This window comes from Pogona vitticeps, chromosome 2 (assembly GCF_051106095.1).
Source record: "Pogona vitticeps strain Pit_001003342236 chromosome 2, PviZW2.1, whole genome shotgun sequence".
Taxonomy (NCBI): domain Eukaryota; kingdom Metazoa; phylum Chordata; class Lepidosauria; order Squamata; family Agamidae; genus Pogona; species Pogona vitticeps.
This window is the reverse complement of record NC_135784.1, coordinates 230,103,050-230,124,983: the sequence shown is the minus strand read 5'-3', so window position 1 is coordinate 230,124,983 and position 21,934 is coordinate 230,103,050. Positions and strand designations below refer to the sequence as shown.

General features: G+C 41.7%; 1 protein-coding gene across 6 annotated transcripts in view; it reads right to left on the bottom strand.

The window, feature by feature from the left end:
* Positions 1 to 14,348, bottom strand: part of GLIS3 (GLIS family zinc finger 3) — a 242,632-nt gene extending 228,284 nt beyond the window's left edge. For 3 of the 6 annotated variants that reach the window (XR_012084315.2, XR_012084316.2, XM_072992156.2), the window contains exons 1-3: positions 14,154 to 14,348; positions 3,418 to 3,475; positions 256 to 381 (exon numbers count right to left, since the gene is read on the bottom strand). The gene's annotated coding sequence lies outside the window, so the exon portion shown is untranslated. The remainder of the gene's footprint in view (positions 1 to 255; positions 382 to 3,417; positions 3,476 to 14,153) is intronic. The other 3 variants (XM_020801556.3, XM_072992157.2, XM_072992154.2) reach the window with 2 other exon arrangements.
* Positions 14,349 to 21,934: the final 7,586 nt, after the last annotated feature.

The window sequence follows — 21,934 nt, the reverse complement described above, 5'->3', positions numbered from 1 at the left end:
TGATAGTACTGGATACTTATCTTTAGTCCTTAGATCAGTGATCCTCAACCTTGGGCCTCCAGATGTTCTCAGACTTCAACTCCCAGAAATCCTGGCCAGCAGAGGTGGTGGTGAAAGCTTCTGGGAGTTGTAGTCCAAGAACATCTCGAGGCCAAGGTTGGGGACCGCTGCCTTAGATGACAACGTTTATTACATTATGCAATGTGGTTTTCTTCCTACAAAACATCTTCATAGAGTTTTGAACACTGTAGTTACCTTTTCAGACAACTTCCAGAACTCCTCAGTCACCATATTCTGGTAGTGAAGGCTGGTCCCTTCAAGGCACTGATCCACTAAAGTAAATAGACACAAATACTACATGGGAGTACCAGAAGCTGCTGCCTGTTGAAATGAGAGGAAAATGTGTTCATCCATTTCAGCAAAGATTTCACTAGATATGTTGTCATTATGGTTCTAGTTTACTATTATTAAAAAATACCAGGCACAGCCAATCAAGGTTATAAAAACATTGACTGCTATTACATAACAGATGCAAGTCTTAACCAAAAACCTAAGTATCTGTTAAATATCAGCACAGTATGTATGCTGTTCCCAATATTGCCATTTTTGTATTTCTGACTGTGTGATTTCTGAGATCTGCAACTGCTTCTAATACTGTGTGGAATTTCTTGATATTGTCCCCAAAGCCCCAATGACTACGAGGATGACTGAAGTGTGTTTCATCCACAGGAAAGATGTTCTCATTGCGAGATCTCTGTATTTTGTTAATTTTTCCAATTCTCTATTTTCAACTCTGGCATGCATTGGAAATGCAATGTCAATGGTCCAGACATTTCTTCATTCTATTACTACTATGTCTGGTGTGTTACATTCAAGATGTCTATCAGTTTGGATCTGAAAGGTGATGGTGGTGGCTGACAGGCATCTTGAAAGCAAAGCAGGTAAGATCAGTGTATTCATTTCACGAATCAGTGAGGAGTGATCTTCTCAGAGCAACCAGACAGTAACATACATCATGTAGTAGGTCATCTTTTCTATAAAGGCATTCTCCTGAACAGAGATAGGCACAAACCTCCAGATAAGCCAATGTCTGCCCAGCCAATCTCCAGTTTGGCGTCTTGCCCTCTCCACTATTCTTTGTTAAAAAATGAATGGTCTATTCAGGAGAACTGCAGTCTCTACTTCTGAACAATGTAGCCCCATGAGAACTTAAAACTCTAGCATCCCAACGTGTACAAGAATTAAGTTTGCTATGGGGAGGGTACAGAAAGGTATCAGTGATGCAACTGTGGCAAGAAGATACATTTTGATATCATGATTATGCTGCCACAGTATAGGTGATTTGAGCAGCAGGCTGATTTTAATGACAGCAGTGGCAAAACTTCCCTCCCACTGCATATACAGTATATTAAAGGGATTGCCAAGCTAGTTAAAAAAACACAGAAACCAAGCTAACACAGAGAAAGCAGAAATGCATATTAGAAAAAAAACATGCATAAATACATAGGCATACCTGTTCTCTCAACACATACAAACTGTATGCATGTCATTATTATGGTAATCATTATTATCTAGGTCAGGGATGGGCAATTAATTTCTATAGGGGGCCAGATGAAAAATCTGAACTGTGTTCAAGGGTGGGTAGTAACAGGCCCCCAATTTGTGGGTAGTAATAGGCCCCCATTGGGTGATGCTCTGCGGTGAATGAACTACAAGCCTGACATAGTTAACTCCCTAAACTTTTTAGCGAGTTAACTATGTGAGTGTTCTAATTCGTCCACCACGGGGGGGGGGGGGAAGAAAAAAACCTGACACTGAGCTAACTCACCTGTCCTCCATTCCCCCACAGCCTTCCTCTCCGACTGTCTTCTATCCTGTGCAGGTGACGTGTCACATATCCTGCACAAGGATCGCTTCTGGCCTCTTGAGCCACAGGCTGTGAAGCCTGTGGCTCAAGAGTAACAGTCAAAACTCGCGAGATCCCAGCATCAGATATCGTGAGTTTTGCTTACTGCTGTGGGCCGTATGTGGCCCACGGGCCGCACTTTGCCCAGGTCTGACCTAGGTGGTGAATTCAGATTTAGGTGAGTGCAGCTAAACTAGAAGCTTCAATGAAGGAGGCTGTGATGGTGTGGGGAGTGGGTGAAGGCTACCTTCCTTGAGCAGGATGAAGCCAATAATGAATGGCTGAGCCCTGGTTGTGATAAAAACAATACCAGTTTCCTACTGACAACTCTGGGAAGGCACAAACCTTAGGTCAGTTTATTTAACTCAAAAAGATAAATGCTAAATTGTTAGTTTTTATTGTTCAAGTTGTAGATTGAGGGAACATTTATTGATTAAAAGCAATATCATTTGTTTTCATGGCTGGCTGCAACATAAATCACATTCTTCAATTCAGCCAGGGACAGATGGGGCTGAATGTTCTTAGATTCCCAGGGTTTGTTTTAATAAAGCAGAATGTACCTTGCCCTAACACAGGTGACTAGCTCTCCAGAAAAAGAACATGAAAACAAAGGAAAGTCATGCTCTTGGCAAAACTGTGTGCTACAGCATTGTAAATCAACAGCCAATCAAATAATTTTTGTCCGTAGATTTTAAAATGCATTACAAAAGTGCAAACATAATAAACAGCAGATTACACACTGCACATTCATTAAGTTTTGTTCAGAAACAATGTACTTAGATTATTTTACAGATGGATATTACCGTATATGCTGTTTAGTACACAGAGAGCCTTATTTGGTCTACGTAAATGCATTCTTGATTATTTTAAAATATCTGATTCTAGAATAATTGTTTGCTTAACATTTCAGCAGCCTGAATAATCTTGCCTAATTATAGAGGCATAAAATGAATGGCACAATATTTGAAGGTGAATTGCTTTAAGTTAAGAAATCACCTATAGAAATTATCTCTTGAATACTGAGTTATGTGATTCATCATGCAACTTACAATGTCTACAGCGAATTCTTCCATCAATTTCAGAGAGACTTTGTTATTGCCATGTGCTGTCAAGTTGCATCCGACTTACAACAACCCTAATAGGATTTTGAAGACATATAAGATGTGTTCAAGGAGTGGTTTACCATTGTCAGTGAGTTCCCATTGCCAGATGGAGATTTGAACTCAGTTCTCTTAAGTCCTCGTCCAACACTCTGTTTACTACATCACACAGAAGTATTAGTAGAGGGGATTTCCACTATGAGTTATAGGGATGAGATCTTTTGATTCCCTGGACTACAAATCCCATGACTCTCCATTCTGAAAGTTCCACCTGACAGATAGACATCTTGCAAATACAGTGGTGCCTCGCTTAGCGAGCGCACCGTAGAACGACGAATCCAGAAGTTATCAAAAGTGATAAATAGAAGAATATGCACTAATATTAAAGATCAGGATAAAGTGAAATCTTACCAAGAGTTGTGAAGATTAACTCCTCAGTGTTTGAAGGGTTTCTCTAATATGCAGTTTCCTGTAAAAGAAAGAACAAGAATTTGGTTGACCAAGCATTTGTTTTAATCTGGAATTGTGAGTCAAACTAGACAAGCTTTTAACTTCTCCATTAGAATTTGATAGCATGTTTTCCTTTCAGCAATTTATTTCTTCAGAGCTGCATGTCTGAGCAATAAGGTTAAATGAGCCCTATGTTCACTTCTCAATGCCCAAACAGAAGACAAATTTAAACAGGTGTCTTTTACCACTTATACCCATTGGCTGTGTTTCCAATTACATACTGACTATATCATCTACTCTGGCTCTGTATTGCTACTCCGCTCATATGCAGGATTTTACTTCTAGGATTGTGATTTCATAGATTTATTATATGGCTATACAAGACTCTTAACTCATAACATGCTTTACATGAAAGAAATAAGCAGCTTGAATCCAAATCTTCTTTAAAAACTATTTGTTTACTAATTGCAAGAAAAGTATTGATGAAATATTTGCTTTGCATATACGTCATTCCCCAATATACCCATTTTTAAAGGATAATAAATTCCTTTTGTAGGGAAAGACCTTAGGAAATTGACATACATCCACATCCGATTAGGTTTCCCTTCAGTTATGGGCACAGGATTTAAAAATAATTAAAGTGATAATTAGCATAACTTCAGATCTTGCTTTTCAAAAATCCTTCTATTAAACCAAACAGATAAGAAAGGCTATTCCTACATATGCAAAAGACTTGCTCTGTATGTCTAACATACCTGTTTGAAATAAGTCAATTCATCACTCTGTTTCCTGGCTGTAAGCTGGGAGGCATTCCCAACACAAAAGTGCATTCAACAGTTGTAAACTTCACAAGCCCAGCAAAGGAAAAGCCTTTTTTTAAAAAAAGATTGATTTTACTGAACACCTTTAGTTCAAATTAGACCTTTCCATGCAAAGCACTGTTTATGTACTAAACTGGTAACAATTCTACGTTAGCAAACTGAACTATTTATCTTACACCTACCTATCAGTTGAAAATTCTTGAATATTACTTGGAAAATGTTCCTGGGAGTATAACCTGGGGAATTACATTTCCTCAGCACTGCATAGGCAAACTCAGTTTTGGTTGTTGTGGGTTTTTCGAGCTTCTTGGCCGTGTTCTGAAAGTGGTTCTTCCTAACGTTTCGCCAGTCTCTGTGGCCGGCATCTTCAGAGGACAGTTTGCTGTCCTCTGAAGATGCCGGTCACAGAGACTGGCGAAACGTTAGGAAGAACAACCTTCAGAACACAGCCAAGAAGCCCAAAAAACCCACAACAACCATTAGATCCCGGCCGTGAAAGCCTTCGCGAATACATTAAACTCAGTTTTGCTTTCAAGAACAATGGCAAAACATAAAGCCATTAAAAAAATTTTAAGGTTTTTTTTTTCACACAGTATTCCAACTGTTATATCATACATGCTTAAAAAAAGAGTCCTGTATGACTCAAAGCAACAACAAAAATTATATTCTTGGTAACTTTTTGATTAGCCAAAAGATATGTTATCCAACCCAGACTCTTAAGGGAGGGGATGTAACAAGGGAATGGCAAAGTTATATTCTAAATGTATTCGCGAAGGCTTTCATGGCCAGGATCTAATGGTTGTTGTGGGTTTTTCAGGCTCTTTGGCCGTGTTCTGAAGGTTGTTCTTCCTAAAGTTTCTCCAGTCTCTGTGGCCAGCATCTTCAGAGGCATCTTCAGAGGACAAGAGCACAGAGTGCTGTCCTCTGAAGATGCCGGCCACAGAGACTGGCAAAATGTTAGGAAGAACAACCTTCAGAACACTGCCAAGGAGCCCGAAAAACCCACAACAACCATTATATTATAAAGTTCGCATAATGAATGGGAATGACATTATACATATATTTAGTCTAATGAGTAGCATTTTCTAATGACTCTTTCAATTACTTTTTAGGGTGGTTTAGATGCATTTGGAACAGAATTTTCCAAGTGTTATGCCATTCACTTATCAAACTAAAAGATTTTTTTCTCCGAAATTTAAGACATTTTTCAGAAACAAAAGGATGGCAACAAACTGCATTTTTATAAATAATGCAATGTATAAAAGGAACAAGTTATTTACGAAATAACTTTCCAAGCTCTGAGAAAACCCTTGTCTTACCCAAAGCCTGTGAATTATGGCTACCAAAATCCAAATTCAATAAATACAACAAAGCAGTCTTGTACCAAGTCACCAAGGACAGATTGTGCCAAACATGTTCTGCCAAATCAGGGATGGACTTTAACTTCCTGTACTTCAGAAATGGAAAACCTAGCCATTCATTGACCTGCATGACTGAATTTTGTTTGTAAAAAATATAATTCTATTTGTTTATTATTGGCATACGAGCAGGAACAATAGCAGAGCATAATCTAGAAGGCAATTTAATTGCATTTCTGGTAATTCCATCCAAAATATGTACGTAAAATTTGCGATTGTAGTATTATTGTCATTTTTTCCAAAGTACAGTGGTGCCTCGCTTAACGATTTTAATTGGTTCCAAAAAAAAATCACTATGTGAAAACATCGTTAAAGCGAAACACCATTTCCTATAGAGATGCATTGAAAACTGGATAATCCGTTCCAATTGGAATGGATTACCGTCCTTAAGCGAAAATCGCCATAAGAAAAAACGTTAAGCGAAACGCAGTTCCTCCATTGAAATGCATTGAAGCCTATTTCAATGGGGGGGGGGGGAAATTCACAAAAAATTAAAAGACTCAGAACAAAGCCAAATTAAGTTAACAAAGGTTTTATTAGGTGCACTAACTATTCCAAGCATTTTAAACATTTTTAAACATTTTAGAATATTTTAAAAATAGCGAAAACGGGGCTGTCAAAAAAACGTTAAGCGAAACAAGGGGACATAAAACCAAAAACGTTAAGCGAAGCATGGTCCCGAAATCGTTAAGCGAAAATCGCCCATAGGGAAAATCGTTACACGAAGCGTAAGATCGCTCCGAAAAAAATCGTTACGCGAATTTTTTGTTATATTAAGCAATCGTTAAGCGAGGCACCACTGTACTATAACATTGTGATTTGTGAAGCTAAACTTATGTTATTTATTGGTGTCACAGCAAGATTTGGGATAATCCTGTCTTCAGTAGAAGTCAGTTTGCTGAATCAAACAGTTGTATATTGGTATATAACTAACATGCAACATACTAGCAGAACATAACATATAAGTTTGCCTGAGGATTCAGCACCAGAGCATGTAAAAAAAGAGGTGCTGATAGAATCCAGTTTTACACCCTGGTAAAGATTATATCATCTTGCAACTCTTTCTTAACATCTAGTCCACAATGCTGGAATCTCACTGATGTTGCAAAAAGTTTGCATAACCTGCTACAGCTAATTATGGCTAACTGATGAGGTGCCAGGGCACATCTTGGTTATATGCCCAGGCACACACTTGATTGCACATCTCAGATTCTCCTTGACACTTCATCAATTAGCTGCAATTAGCCTCTGCAAATTATGTAAACTCTATATGATCACTAATAGGATCCTGACCAATATTTCTGTGCGGGAACATATAGAACATCTATCCATCAGTTGGAACCATCGAGGGAATACAAAATAGGTTCCAGTTAGCTATATTGATTGTATTCGTGTTAAATTCTAATTCCAAGAAATTTTGGGCCTTGAGGAATGAGTATGCATTATCACCCACAGTCATATGGATGGGATAGAAATACTTTCCCTTGGTACATTATTAGCTTGTTCATTCATCTTGGCATTAGGGAACTGCCTAGAAAGAATGGTACACTGGGGTCTTGACTTGAGAACTTAATCCGTATTGGAAGGCGGTTCTCAAGTCAAAAAGTCTGTAAATCAAGTCTCCATTGACCTACAGTGCATTGAAAACCAATTAATCCCGTAACAGGCCATTTTTGTTCCATTTTGGTTTTTTTCTGGTCTGTAAGTCAAATCTCAGTCTGCAAGTCAAACCTAAATTTTGCGGCCAGAGAAGTCTGTAAGTCAAGCCGTCTGTAAGTCAAGGGTCCACTGTACCTCTTAACTTTGGTGGAATTACAGTGGTGCCTCGCTTAACGATTTTAATTGGTTCAAAAAAAAAAAACATCGCTATGTGAAAACATTGTTAAGCGAAACACCATTTCCCATAGAGATGCATTGAAAACTGGATAATCCGTTCCAATTGGAACGGATTACCATCCTTAAGCGAAAATCCCCATAGGAAAAAACGTTAAGCGAAACCCATTGAAATGCATTGAAGCCTATTTCAATGGGGGGAAAATTCACAAAAAATTCAAAAAGACTCAGAACAAAGCCAAATTAAGTTAACGAAGGTTTTATTAGGTGCACTAACGATTCCAAGCATCTTAAACATTTTTAAAACATTTTAGAATATTTTAAAAATAGCAAAAATGTAAAAAAAAGTTAAGTGAAACAAGGGGACCTAAAACTGTCATCGTTAAGTGAAATCGTTAAGCGAAAATCACCCATAGGGAAAATCGTTAAGTGAAGCACAAGACTGCTCCGAAAAAGCCATCGTTAAGTGAATTTTTCATTGTACGAAGCAATCGTTAAGCGAGGCACCACTGTATTTCCAGTAGCATATCTATGGGTGTACGTTAGCAAAATACAACAGTGGGGAAGCTTTGCACAATTAACATAGATGTCTTACCAAAAATTATTGTGATTCATGTATTTCATGAGTTCATGCATATGCATGGGGAGTGCTGCATATCTCCAAAAGCAATGGATTTCTGTGCATAAAATACTTGGTTCACAGGCACTGGTGCATGGAACACTTTGGTTTGTTCAGGTCCATGCTTTGTCACCACGCTGAACTTGTCATTTGCAAGCAAGGATTGCAAATGCACTTGAGACCTTCAAAGTGCAATTCAGCCCCGACATTATCATCATCATCATCACCTCTACTTATCACCTCTACTCCTTTTATTAAGGTAAGAAGCGCTGGACACAAGAGCCATAGAAGCAAGCAAATGGTAACTCTTTATCGTTGATCGCCCTCCCCATGGATACTCCATCACACCATTAAGTCTTGCAGGACAATTCTTTGTGACTCTACAATCTGTTTTAGTTTGTATGCAGAAATTCCACAATATTGCCACCTTCAATCACATATAAAGTGAATTTCTCTTTCCTTTCTGACTCACTGTAATTAGGCAAAAACTGCAGCTATATAGTTGGCCCGTGTTACTCAGTGGTCTTAAGGCAGAAGACCTTATATGTCAGCAGAGATTTAACAGGAATTCCAGCAAAACAAGATGTCCGGTAGCATCATGAATTTGTTGTGGCAAAAGCTTTTTATAGATTAAAGCACACCTCATTAAACCCATGAATTGTATCCACATGGCAGATGCAAATACACAAGTATATATTCACGGATCAAACTGCCATGAAATGTTAAGAGTCTGTTCAATTTGCAGGAAAATCTTGACCATGTGCAAAATGAGCAGAGTCACCATTTACAGCAGTATAACTGGAGGTAACACAACTTTCCTAGGTTTCTTAATTTACTACCAAGCAGTGTAAAAGAACACTTTGGCCTTGAGGAACAAATGCCATCATATTCATTTTTACCAAATCCTTCTCCACCACTTCTGAAAAGGAATTCAATAGTATTAAAGCCACTGATGTAGGCATGAGTTGCTTCCAAAAGTAAAAGAAGATTTATCATGGTAATAACAAAGGCTACAAAAAAAGCGCCCCACATTGCCTCTGCTTTACAAGATCAGAAGGAAGCGCTGATCCTTGTGTATTTCAAACAACAGTATCCTCACATATAAGGAGGCATCAGCAGGCTAGAAGAGGGATGGAGAATCACATGATTTTTTTACAAGTATTTAAAAAATATTTAAGGAAAGAAATCTTGATGGGGAGGAGTCTTCAAAACAGTCTGATGAGAACTGAATGTGTTCAGTGGCCACAGGATATTGCTGACTATTCTCGACAAAGAAACAGAACAGTGGGTAGATGGGAGAATGAAATGGAAAGACATACTCTGGAATGCTGGGCAGGAGCATTTCATGCTGGAACATTTTGTTGCAGGTTTGATTTCTTGAGCTATATTTCTAAACTAGGATTAAAAGAGTTCCTATTTAGATTTATATTATATGACATCGCAGAATTGTCAGCAAACGCAATCTATAAACTTAGTTACCATGTACCAGTGATTATGTCTACCAGTCATAGACTTGTACATAGACCAATAGTCTGTCTGATCAAGGGCTAGCCTGAGACATTTTTCTGTCTAACATATAGTGACAAATAGTGTCACCCACCGCTTCCCTCAAGTCAAAGCACACAATTGCCATAGCATATCGAATTAGTTTGATACATGAAGTAGAGAATCCCATAAGCACCTCTTCCCACTGCTGGCAATAAAAACAATGCTAACAAAGTAAATAACTAACAATATTATTCCTTTTTTTTTAATTGCAAAAATGCTGTCAGAGGCAGTCACTTCACTCTGCCTAATAGTAGGGTGGGTCCTGGTCTGACTTCATATAGTGGAAGCTAAGAAAAACCACACGCTAGAGTTTCCTGCTGTTCTGTGCAACTAACTCCCCATATACTAACTATTCCTAACTTTCAGTGAGCTGACATTGCTCTGATGCTTAGCCCTGCATAGAAACTACACTGACTTGGAAGTCCAAACTCCCCTAATCCCAGGCATGTACATGTGTGCAAACTGGGATATAGGGCTTGGTGGTAGGAAAAGCAACTCTGCACGTGCCCGGAAGAATTATTCTCCTTATTGTTATTTCATATCTTGTAGTACAGCAAAATCAAATTTTGGAATGATCCTAGGCTTCGGTTCCTGAAATATCATTAATGATAGGACAGAGACAGAGGCTGGAATCCTGTAGCTTAGCATAGTAAGTTACACTAGAGATGTAGGGGCATTGAATCAGTGGGGATTTTGATAAGTATGTGATAAGTAAAGTAGGCCCATTTGAATCAATGGAACTTATAGAGAAGTTGATTTATCAAATCCCCACTGATTTAATAAGTCTACTCTAGTGCAATTTACAGCACTAAGCAAGAGGATTTCAGCCATTGTGTAACTCCACCTCCAAAAGGTATGTGGATAATGTCCAAGTCCAATCAGTGATGATACGTAAACGCAATAGCATTAAAGTAATTACCCACTAAGCATTTTCTATCACACCTTCCTGGTATTTCTTTTATTCTGACAACAATATGTGTGCCTCAGGGCCAAACTAGAAATGACGTGGATGATCTATGATTAAGATCTCATTAAAATATCTCAGCAATTTAAGAATCTCAGTAAGTAGCAGACACGTCTAACAAGCTTTGGAGAAATAGTATTTGGGATGAAGGAAGGTGATTAACTCTGTCCCCATAAGTCCTTTCTCCAGCGTACCCTGGAGTGTAGTTCCCCACTCCATCCCTAGGCCCTGCCATTCTTTATCCAGGAGAAAGATGGATAGAGAGGCTTTGTTGCTTTGCATAGTATGCCACAGCTAGAGTACAGAGTTTCATTTGAATCAGTGGAACTTACAGAGGAGTTGACTCATAAAGTCCCTCCTGATTCAATGGGGCCACTCTAGTGTAACCTATTATTCTAAGCAACAGGATTTCAGTCAGTATCTGAATTCAGCCTGTTCTTTGTTTTCCTTGCAAAGATCATATCAACTGCACAGCCAAAACCTGCCTGTGCAAAATTGGATTTAGCTCAGTTGCTAGAATGGATTTAAAGAAACACTTGCAGCCAAATAACTGCTTTAAAATCATCACCTCTTTTCTATGGAGGAATGATTTTCAGGATATATATCAGTATTTCACTGCTGAAATTATGGAATAAAAAATGTCGAGACTCTTAATAGAACCCATTACATTTCATCTAACCTTCCAATTTTAGGCAATTTACACCCATCTGCAACTTTCTAAAAACAATAACTAAGCAGGATGGAGAGAGTTAGTGTGGAGTAGGAGAGAGAGTATCAGACTAGGACTCAAGAGATCTGAGTTCAAATCCTCACTAGGCCATGTAAACTCACTGTGGGATGACAATGGTAAATGACTCCTTGAACATTTCACATACCTTGAAAACCCTGTTAGGATCAATATAAATTTGTAGAGACATGACAACATAGAACAACAAGAAGCTTGCTAAAAATGTGAAAATGGATAGCCCCTCTCTGGACCCCTATATTTTGAGCATAGCAGCATCCACATTTGTCTTGAGCCACTGACACAAGAAGTACTAACATGGGGCAAGTCTTGAGTTGAGATGTTACCAGTGAAACATGAGACAAATACAGTACAAAATCACAACAAACACTCAGCATTTTCCTGATGGTTAACATTGTCAGTCACCCCTTGGCTTTAATGAATTATTTTCATCATAATTTATGGTTTGCTGGTTTGTCTGCTGTTTTATTGCTTGTGTGTGTGTGTGTGTGTGTGTGTGTGTGTGTGTGCGCGCGCGCGCGCATGCGTGCGTGCGCATGCACGTGCATGTGTGTGTGTGTGTGTGTGTGATGAAATAGAAGGATGCTGATGCATATAATAAAAATAAATAAATACTAGAAATTTATTTTCACTTCTGACATTGCCACATCCACTCTTATCTTCCTCGGGTTTTGAACCATCCTAGGAATGAAGTAATGCTTGCTTCTCTGCATGGCCATTGGAGCACAGTGATGACCAGTGAAGAGCACTGATGACCTCCTCACCATACAGCTAGAACTGCTTGCATATTACATTGTTAATGCAGCGCCGCTGAACATCTGCTAAGGACTAAGTAAAGTTTCCCTGAACTCAGTGGCAGATCCAGCCCTATCACTAGGTAAGATTAGGCAGCTGTTGCAAAGTGCTGATACTGAGGAATATTAAAAGTAGCAGTGACGTGTTGGAGGGGAGATATTTGTGTGCCAGGTCATCTGCTTATGCATCTACGTATTACTAGCCTACTGTTCTCAGAACATAGTAAAGAACACTATCCTGGCACAGGTATTGGAGGAAAATTCAATCACTCTGGCTGGCTTTTTTAGATGAAATAGGGATGAAGCACCATCCTGCCCATTTCTCCAAGCAGCAAAATGTTTTGGGCCAGCCTGGCTCACTGACTTTTACCGCTGGATAAACATGCTTTTCTATGGTGCTTTGACATGTGGCCTGCACTGTAAAAATCTCTGAATCCAGGAAAGGAGCACTCCCTTGTTCAGCTCCCATGGCCTTCTTCATGCACAACAGGGGTTGACAACTTTACCACCCCCGTTTTGCTAGACTGCAGCTCCCATGCTCCTTCACTGCGAGCTGTCCTGACCAGAGCTGCAGAAACCTGCAGTCCAGTGAGTATCTGGAGAGCCACAGCTGCCCATCCCTGCCATAAAGACAGGGTCATGGTTAACACATCATCAGTGGGCAGAGACTGTGTGAGCCTGCTTAATGTCTCTAAAACATATGTCCACACTAGGCACAAGGAAACCTGACATTCACACCCTCTGACTGGAAGCTATTTCTCTAAGTCAGACTGTGAAAATGGCATTCTTGTTGCCATGAGACCATGGGATTCTAGACATGCTCAAATGCACTCATTTCATATTGCTTTGACGGTTCCAAGGCCTTGAAATGTGGAGTTAAGCTTTGCTCAAATGGACCCATTGACAGATGCTAACAAAAGCAATCCTCAGTGTAGAAGTTGGATTGGAATACCGTAGTTTTGTCCCCCCCTTCGGGTTACTGTTACACATCCCAACTAAGAGAAGGAAGAAGCTTTAATAGCTCCTTTTCCTGGGCTTGCAACGTCTCTATGCATGCAAAACCATCAAAATGCACCCTTGCATATCACTGGGTGTGTTGCTGTTGTTAACGCTGCTGTTTAATATTACCAGACTTTCGGCTGCATCTCAAGTAAGAGATCACCTGCTTTATAATCTCCAAGTTGCGAACCAGGAAATTGTTTTCCCAAATTGCAGGGTCTGACACTAAAGACACTGCAGCGAAGCACTGACCGTCCAGACCTCCGGATGCTACTGGGGTACTAAGGTGGACTCCGCAACAGTTAAACGCAACACAACAAACCGAAGAGAAATTGGGGAGACCCCTCCACACCCACATCCACTCCCACTCCCCCCCCCCAATACCTCCTGCTTCACGTGCCGGCGGACGCTTCGTTCCGGTAAGAGAAAGCACACGCGGAAGGCAGAAACCAAGCTTGTATGTAGTTCAGCTTAATCATCAACAAGATGACAAATCTCCCGAAGGGAATATTTTTGTCTCAAGTATTTCGGACCCTGTCCGCTCCCCTCTCATCCATTTCTCTAGCAGACTTTGGAATGACTGGGGAGCGGGTTGTTGGAAGAGAAAGTAAGACCAGAGAGTGAGGTCTAGATGTTAATCTGAAGATTTCGTTTCCAAAGAAGTTTTGTGCTGGAGTTAAAAAAAACAACCCAAAACACACGGGTATATAAAAATTGAGGACTGGAGGGTGGAGAGGATAGAAAGAAGCCACTGTAAGGGAGGGAGGGGAGTGAATCATGACTGGTTTCGCTGAAGTCGTGACCGTGATTCTAGACACACAATCGGGTGACAGATCCGCCAAACATGCAAGTAGTTTCTAGACACTCGACCGCACACTAGAAGCGGGTCCATTCTATTAAACCGAGCAGCACAAGGTTAAAAAGAAAGAAGGAAAGAACGGCTGCGTCGTACTTACATCGAGAGCGAGCCCCTGTCCTTTCCCAACACCGGGGCAAAAGTTTGCGCCCGCGCTCCGCGCAGCGACGAAGGCTTCGGGTTGTGTTTGAAACGACTTTCGAGCGCTTCCTGGCGATCGCTTTGTGGCCGCCAATTAACCGCCCCCTTCCTGCCGTCACGCTAATAAGCCCACAGTCCCCCGGCGTCGGTTTCGGACGCTGGCGACCAAGCACGCAGGAGGAGCCGCGGCGAGTCCGCCGGCCGCCCCACGAGGGGGGGGGAGGAGGTGGTGCGCACGGCCCGCCGCCCCCCTCGAAGATACTTACGCGTCGTCTTACGCCATCGCCTTCCTTCGGGTCCCTGCCCGGGCTCGGCAGCGGGCGGGTGACGAAGGCGCGCCCGCTCCCCGCTTTCGTTCCCTGAAGTCGCCGCCGCCGCCTCAGCGGGGCTTTGGAGGGAAGGGAGGCGTCCGAAGCCCTTCGCGCTCGTGTGGCGGCACTGCCGGCAGCCGCCACAGCCGCCTGGGGGGGGGGTTATTCCGGGGCGGGCGGGTTGAGTGAGTGGGTGGGTGGGTCGGTGGCAGCCTCCCTTGGGCGACCTGCGCCACACGAGACCCCGCTTCCCCTCTTTGGTTTTGCCCGCCAAGTTCCTATGGCAGCCGCATCCACTTAACCAGGTAACCAGGTTCTCCACAACAAACCGGCGCCGGGTGCGTGTTCCTGCGGCCAAGCGCGGCGCCTTCGCCCCGCCGCTTCACACGCGCGCACCCGAATCCTCGGACACGCATGAAGGACAGCAGCTACTGGCAAGCTGGGGGGTGGGTGGGGGTGGGGAGGGACTTGCTGACTAGACACGACTCGACACGGGGCTCCGACCTTTCCAGCGCCCTTGCGGGAGGTTTTGCGCCGGAGCACTTCCCATCAGAGGTGGAGGTGGCGAAAGGAAAGACCGAAAAGTTGCGAGGATAACGGAAGAGGTTGAGCCCCGCACTTTACTCCCTTCTGGATTCAGAACTTCTGGGGAGAGGGGGCGGGTTTGCCGGAGATTCGCTCGACTTTTTGTGTGGCCGAAAGGATGCCCCTTGTGTGCTCAGTGGAGGGGGGAGGGAGCTTCCCGCCTCAGAAACTCCCCGTTCTGTCTGAAGGGAGGAAGGTACGCGTCCGCCGCCCCCTCCAAATACCCGCGCTTTTCCTGCGGGGAGAGTTCGAGGTCCGTGTAGATTTTCGGTGAGGCGACTGAGGAGGAAGGGGGAGAAACGGTACCAGCGGGAGAGACGCAGCTGCCGGGTCGAGCGCCGAGTGCTCACTCACAAGAGGGGCCAGAGGCGGGAAACTGACGGTCAGCAAAGTCCGAACGAGGTTCTGCCCCTCAGAGCCACCCTGGCCAATAAGTCATCCGAGCAGCCTGGAAAGCTTGTCGCAAGATATCTGTTGGTGGCTTTTCCCAGCCTTGGTCCAGAGGGGTTTTCGTGATGACCATCATCTTCAGGATGGCGAAATGCCGTTTCCCATCCTCGCCTAACTTTCCCTCTCTTTCTCAGCAAGGATTCTCATTTGCTGTAGAACGCTAAGAAGATATCTCAAATATTTACTATTTATTTATTATTTCAATTTGACTCGCATTCTTCTGTCGGAAGACACCAAAAAAGCTGCACTGACAACCGTTACATGCATGACAATAATAAATAATAAAGTATTTCACATAAGTGGTAAAAGTTATATTACGGAATAAGCTAAAGCCCACCAAACAATTACTATACAAGTGGTGGAATAGCAACTTAGTGATATCCACAGAGAGGCCAAAACAATTCTGCCTCTCCTGAGTTCCTGCAAGGAGATCATACTTCACAGGGGCTCAGGGAGACCCTAGGGAATAGCAAAAACAGTATTCTGACACCTTCAGGAGTAATCAGTTCCATGCAAACTTTTGTAGATTACTGTTCACTTCTCAAGCCCTTCAGGAAGTGGGTTGTAATCCACAGTTGATGGTGAAATAAATCTGTTAATATTCAGGGTGTCTTCACACTTTAGTTTGTTTTTATTTTTGTTATACCTGCTCAAACACACTTTTAAACAGACATGCATAAAGTCCATTTTAGCTTCTGTAGCCCTGCCTGAACCTCTAGAACAAGACTAATAAATAATTACTAGTCCCATTAAGTCCGATATGCTGTCAAGTAAAAGTGTAGGTCTGCAGCCTTAAAAGGATACTAGTTTACATACCATAGCTGTAACTGTTTCATATATTGAGACACAGTAGTTGTCTTTCTGAGGCAAGACCAATTTAAAGACATGGGGCAATTTTTTTATCCCAAAACTAGTTTGACCTGCCGAGGGCCTAAACTATATCAAGTTTAAGAGGCTTGGAGCATGCCAAAACTGGAAATCTATTGTGCATTTTTGTTCATTGTCCCAGGGTAGAAATAGCCTATCTCCATCCTGCACCTTGGCCTAAACTTAATTTCTCCCAAAGTGCTAGTTATTTAGAGAATTTGATTATCCCAAAATACAGGTGCATCTTCTCAAGAGCCCAATTTAACTGTCTCCAATCCTCAATTTTAGATAGGCGATATTCGATATTCTGGCGCCCCTTATGAAAAAAGATTGTGTCCTTGTAAGGATAGAGAAATTGAAACATTGAAGCACGCCCTTTTTGAGTGTAATTTTTAGAGAAATTAGCCTATCAAATTCCTCAAGCCCATAATGAATGTCTTCCCAGACATTCCCAGAGTCCAGGTAGGACTCTGATTTGGCATACAAAATATTTATTAAGCAACACAAACAAGATAGCCACCAAATCAGTGGCCAAATTCCTTCTCTCTGCCCAAAGAATACGAAAGACAATCTTGACCTCTACCAAACCCCATCATACCAATGTATGAGTAATTTATTTCATTATTTTATACTGTTTTAACTGTCTTGAAATGTGTTAATTGCTTCCATTTATTTTAAATACAGTGGTGCCTCAATTTACTAAATTAATCCATATTGGAACGGTGGCCGTAACTCAAAATTTTCATAAATCGAAGCAAAATTTCCCATAGGAATGCACTGAAAACTGATTAATCCATTTCGGCTGTTTTTGGTTCTTATGTTGAGGTGCCATTCGTACGACGAATGGCACCGGTTAATCCGTCCTCTACCACTAGGGGGAGAATTTTTATTCTTTTAACCTAAGATGAACTTAGGTTTAAATAAGGGCAGGAAAGGAGGGAGGGAGGGAACACTTTTTAAACAGAACACCTTTAAAACCAAGCACCTTTTAGGTTTAAAAAAGGGCAGGAAAGGAGGGAGGGAGGGAGGGAAGGAACAATGGGGAAAAGAGGAAGCAAAATTTTGCAGCCAGTGCTTTTCGTAAGTCAAAATTTTCATAAGTAGGGACGTTCGTAAGTCAAGGCACCACTGTATTGCATGTCTGTATTTTAATGGGTTGGAGACCGCAAAAATAAAGATTGATTGAAATAGCCCATCAAAACTAAAGCTGAAAGCACAGTTAATGCTGGAGAGATGTGACAGGCAATCTTTTGCAATGGAGAAATGAAATTTCAAAGGAATTCATGGCTTAAATCCTAAAGAAGACCAATCAGAACAAGGCAAGTTAATCTGAAACCTGTGAGAAAATTTCCTGCTGTGCACTCAAAATCTTTCAGCAGTTAGGGAATTTCCTCTTCTAGACTATCTGTAATGTTCCTTTCTGCACTCAGCTTTAGTTTGCTTTTTTATTTATTTATTTATTTATTTATTTATTTATTTATTTATTTATTTATTTAATTTTACCCCACCTTTCTCCTTGACAAACAATGAATGAGGAGGTATCTTACAACATTAACAGGCAATATTGAGGCAGAAATCAATAAGTATACAAAATCGTAAAATATCAATTTGAGAATTGGAAAACACAAAAATGAAACACACAAGTACTGTATTTTTCCATTTATAAGATGCACCCATTTATAAGAACCCTCCTACACACACTTTTATAACTCAAGTATTAAGAAAACCTAGCTTTGAGTACGCAGCCTCTGGGCTCAGAACGCTTGGACATTAGGAGTCCCTGTTGCATCTGAGCCTACAGGCTCCACTTCCAATGAGGGGTGTTCCAACTGGTTTGTTCAGCATCAGCTGACATCAGTTCCATATGTGTCGTGATTGGAGGAAGCTAAGTCTCCTGACTGTAGGCAGCTAAGCCTCATGACTGAAGGAAGCCTGTTTACAGAGGCAAGGTATGGGCTGTTTTGTTCTCTCCTCAGCTTACTTCAGTGTAGAAGATGCCCCACAATTTTTAGTGTAATGATTTTAGGAAAAAGCAGCATCTTATACACTGAAAAATATGGTAATACTGTACTAAAAATCCAGCCAAAGCAGTAATGCATAACGATCTGTCTAAAAAAATCACACACAGGTTGCTGGTTACTGAGGGAAGGCTTATCTGCAGAGAAAGGTTGTTGCGTGCTTGTGGAAGGACAGCAAAGTTGGGTCCAGTCTGGCCTCTTGTGGGCAGGAGTTCCAAAGTCTGGGAGCAGCAACAGAGAAGGTGCTCTCCTGTGTCCCCATCAGACCCATCTGGGAAGGTGGTGGGATCGAGAGAAAGATCATGATGATCTTACCACCTGAGCAGGCTCCTAATGGGAGATACAGTCTTTGAGACAGCTTGCAGATCAGCCATTTAGGGCTTTATAGCTTAAAACCAGCACATTAAATTGTGCTCAGTAACTGATAGTCAGCCAGTGGAGCTGCTGTAACAGGGGGGTTATGTGACCCTTGTAACCAGCCCCAGTCAGCAATCTGGCTGCTGCATTTTGGACCCATTGAGGTTTCCTGACACTTTCTAGGGGCAGCCCCACATAGAGTGCATTATGGTAATCCAGCTGGGAAATAACTATGGCATGGATCACAGGGGCCAGATCAGTTCTTTCAAGAAACTGATGTAGCTGGTGTGCCAGTTTTAATTGTGAAAATGCACTCCTGGCCACTGTCAAGACCTGGGGGCCCAGGTTCAAGGATGAATCCAGGAGCACTCCCAAACTGCACACTTGGTTTTTCAATGAGAGTGTGATCCCATCCAGTACCAGCTACATCCCTATTTCTTGATCTGCCTTTCAACTGACCAGGAGCAGCACTGTCTTGTCTGGTGTGCAACTCTGGCCATGGTTATGCATCATGAATCTTGGTCATGTGATATCATGGGATAGCAATGGTAAGCCATTCCTTGAACATGCCTCAAGAATCCAATTAGGGTCATCATATGTCAGACATCACAGTGCATAACCATATTTTTGGGGGGATGTTTCTCTTGAAATTCGAATGAAAGCTGTCGGACTTCTTTTTGGCAAATCTTCCTATGTCTTCTGCAGCTACATAACAAGCACAGAATTCAGAAGTGAAACTATTTGTAGTGATGGGGGAAATTACTGTCAAGAAAAAACTTGGAGCCCTGCTGCTACCATGTCATGATTTTGGGATCTGAATTCCAGGCTAATTAAAACTGGAGAGAAGGAAAACCTAGCAGCCTCTTTTAATGCCAGTCCCAGCTATATTTTCTTGATGAACTTCATCGGTACAAAACGCCTTAGTAGTCTGGGCCAATAACGAACAGGCACTTGGCTTTAGATTTGAACCCCAAAGTAGCTCTGCATCCACATCACTAGTGGACAGTTTTAAAAGGGTTAACTTTATTAACATAAAACATTGTCTAGAGAGCTAAGCAGTAAAATTGCACAGTCTGCTTCCCCAACTCCTAGGCAAGGTACAGTCTTAGTAAAAAGCAATTTACAAATGCAGCTATCCTTAACCTAGCTAAGTTCCCTATCACTGGGTTCCCCAACCCCCAGTCCACAGCCCAGTGCCAGCCCATGGCTTGGCAAGACCAGGTCGCAGAGACAGATCTCCCCCCCCATGCACTCCCCCCACACATGCCCACCCACACATAAAGGCACCCCGCCCACCCGTGAGTATGCCCCACCCACAGGTGAGCAGGGGGCCACTCACGGACCCCGCCCCCCCAATTGGTCTGCAATTCCGAAAAGGTTGGGGACCACTGCCCTAACTGCCTTGGTTTGGCTAGGCTTCCGTGGACTACTTACATAGAGTGTGAATTCCCCTTCCCTTAGAATCCGTAACCTCTGAGGTTACATGTCTCCTGGAACTTCTTTGTCATTCTCTGGCTGCAGTACTTAAGCTTTTCAGCCCTTTGTGGATTCCTGGGATTTCTTGGCCAAAAGCCGCTTCAAAAGGGGCTGTTTCTCATCTAGACCACCGGTTCTTAACCTTTGTTACTCGGATGCTTTTGAACTGCAACTCCCAGAAACCCCAGTCAGGACAGCTGGTGGTAAAGGCGTCTGGGAGTTGCAGTCCAAAACTCCTGAGTAACCCAAGGTTAAGAACCAGTGATCTAGACAATTAATTCAGCTGCCTCTAAAGGAAGAGGTGAATCTATCAGTGGAGTGCTGTCCTGACTTCCTTGCACCAAATGTGTTTTTTACAAGTCCGTCTTCAAAGGGCACTTTGAAATGCGTATTCACCATCCACCAGAAAGCTTTTCTGAAGAGTGTGAATTTGATAACATATTTGATGCTCCATGTTGTGTGTCTGGTATCCTAGCCTTGAGGTTTCCCCCATATCACAATTATCTCTGCTAAATTTTACTTTTAAACAAGAATATGTATACTCAGGTCATTGCAGAAATTGGTGGTCTACTGATGGGACATGAAATTAAGAAATTTCTATTATGAATACTCTGAGATGTGTACAGTTTTTGTCATCATAGAGTTCCTTAGAAATGTATTGGACAAATGGATAAAACAGGACATTAACAGAAAAGATGTACTAAATCTGTATTATATATAACTATGGGAAACTGAACAGAATGAAAATTGGTGTGTGAATTTGTGACAATGTTCATTATTTCTTTCATATACCGCAAAATATATTTGGACATAAACACACTGAGGATGATGTTCTGCATTTTAAGGACAAATCTCAACTCACATGCACCCCAGTATTCCAACACAAGGGAGTGCAGCACTGGGAATCACAGCTTTAATATCCACAATTACTCTACATGGGTACTGCTGGAAATGAAAATTCCATTTTCTAAACACAGCTGTCCATACTCAGTGCCAAAAATGATCAAATTTCATGTTATTTTCTGCCTTTTACCATGGCTGATTTCAAATCCAAAACAAGCCCTGCGGCACAAAATATTCTAACAACTATTAGCAAATCCCAATCTCATGACACTCCTATCTCTTCTTTTAACACAGTCTGGGAGTAAACATCAGAAACAATTTCTGACATTTACCAATACATCTCAAAAGCCATGAAGTGTTCTCCATAAATAATCCTGTTTCCATCCGGTAGCAGAAAATGCTCAGAATTGAGAAAATATTTACAATCTCCCCCCCCTCCCCCAGTCACGTTATATTTCATACATATTTGCTGAAATTCTATTGCACTTGGCTTAGTGCAAAGTTAGGCCTGCAGATGTTCATAAGGGACATTACGCCCAGACAGTCCATATGTCTGATTGCACCATCAGTTGTACAACTGCTTCTGCAGAACTGCATGCCCTTGTGCAAATTTAGCAACCATTTGCACAACTTCAAGTTATGCAGGTGTAACTATGCAACAGAATTTTGACCATTATATTTTACCAATATTAAAGAAATTCACGCTTGAAGGATGTTGTACATCATCAAACACAGGTTTACTTACCCAAAGCAAGAACATTAGCAAAGTTTCTGGTATTCATCACTATACAGGAAATAAGGGGTATTTGTTCTTAAATCAAGAAAAAAAGTGG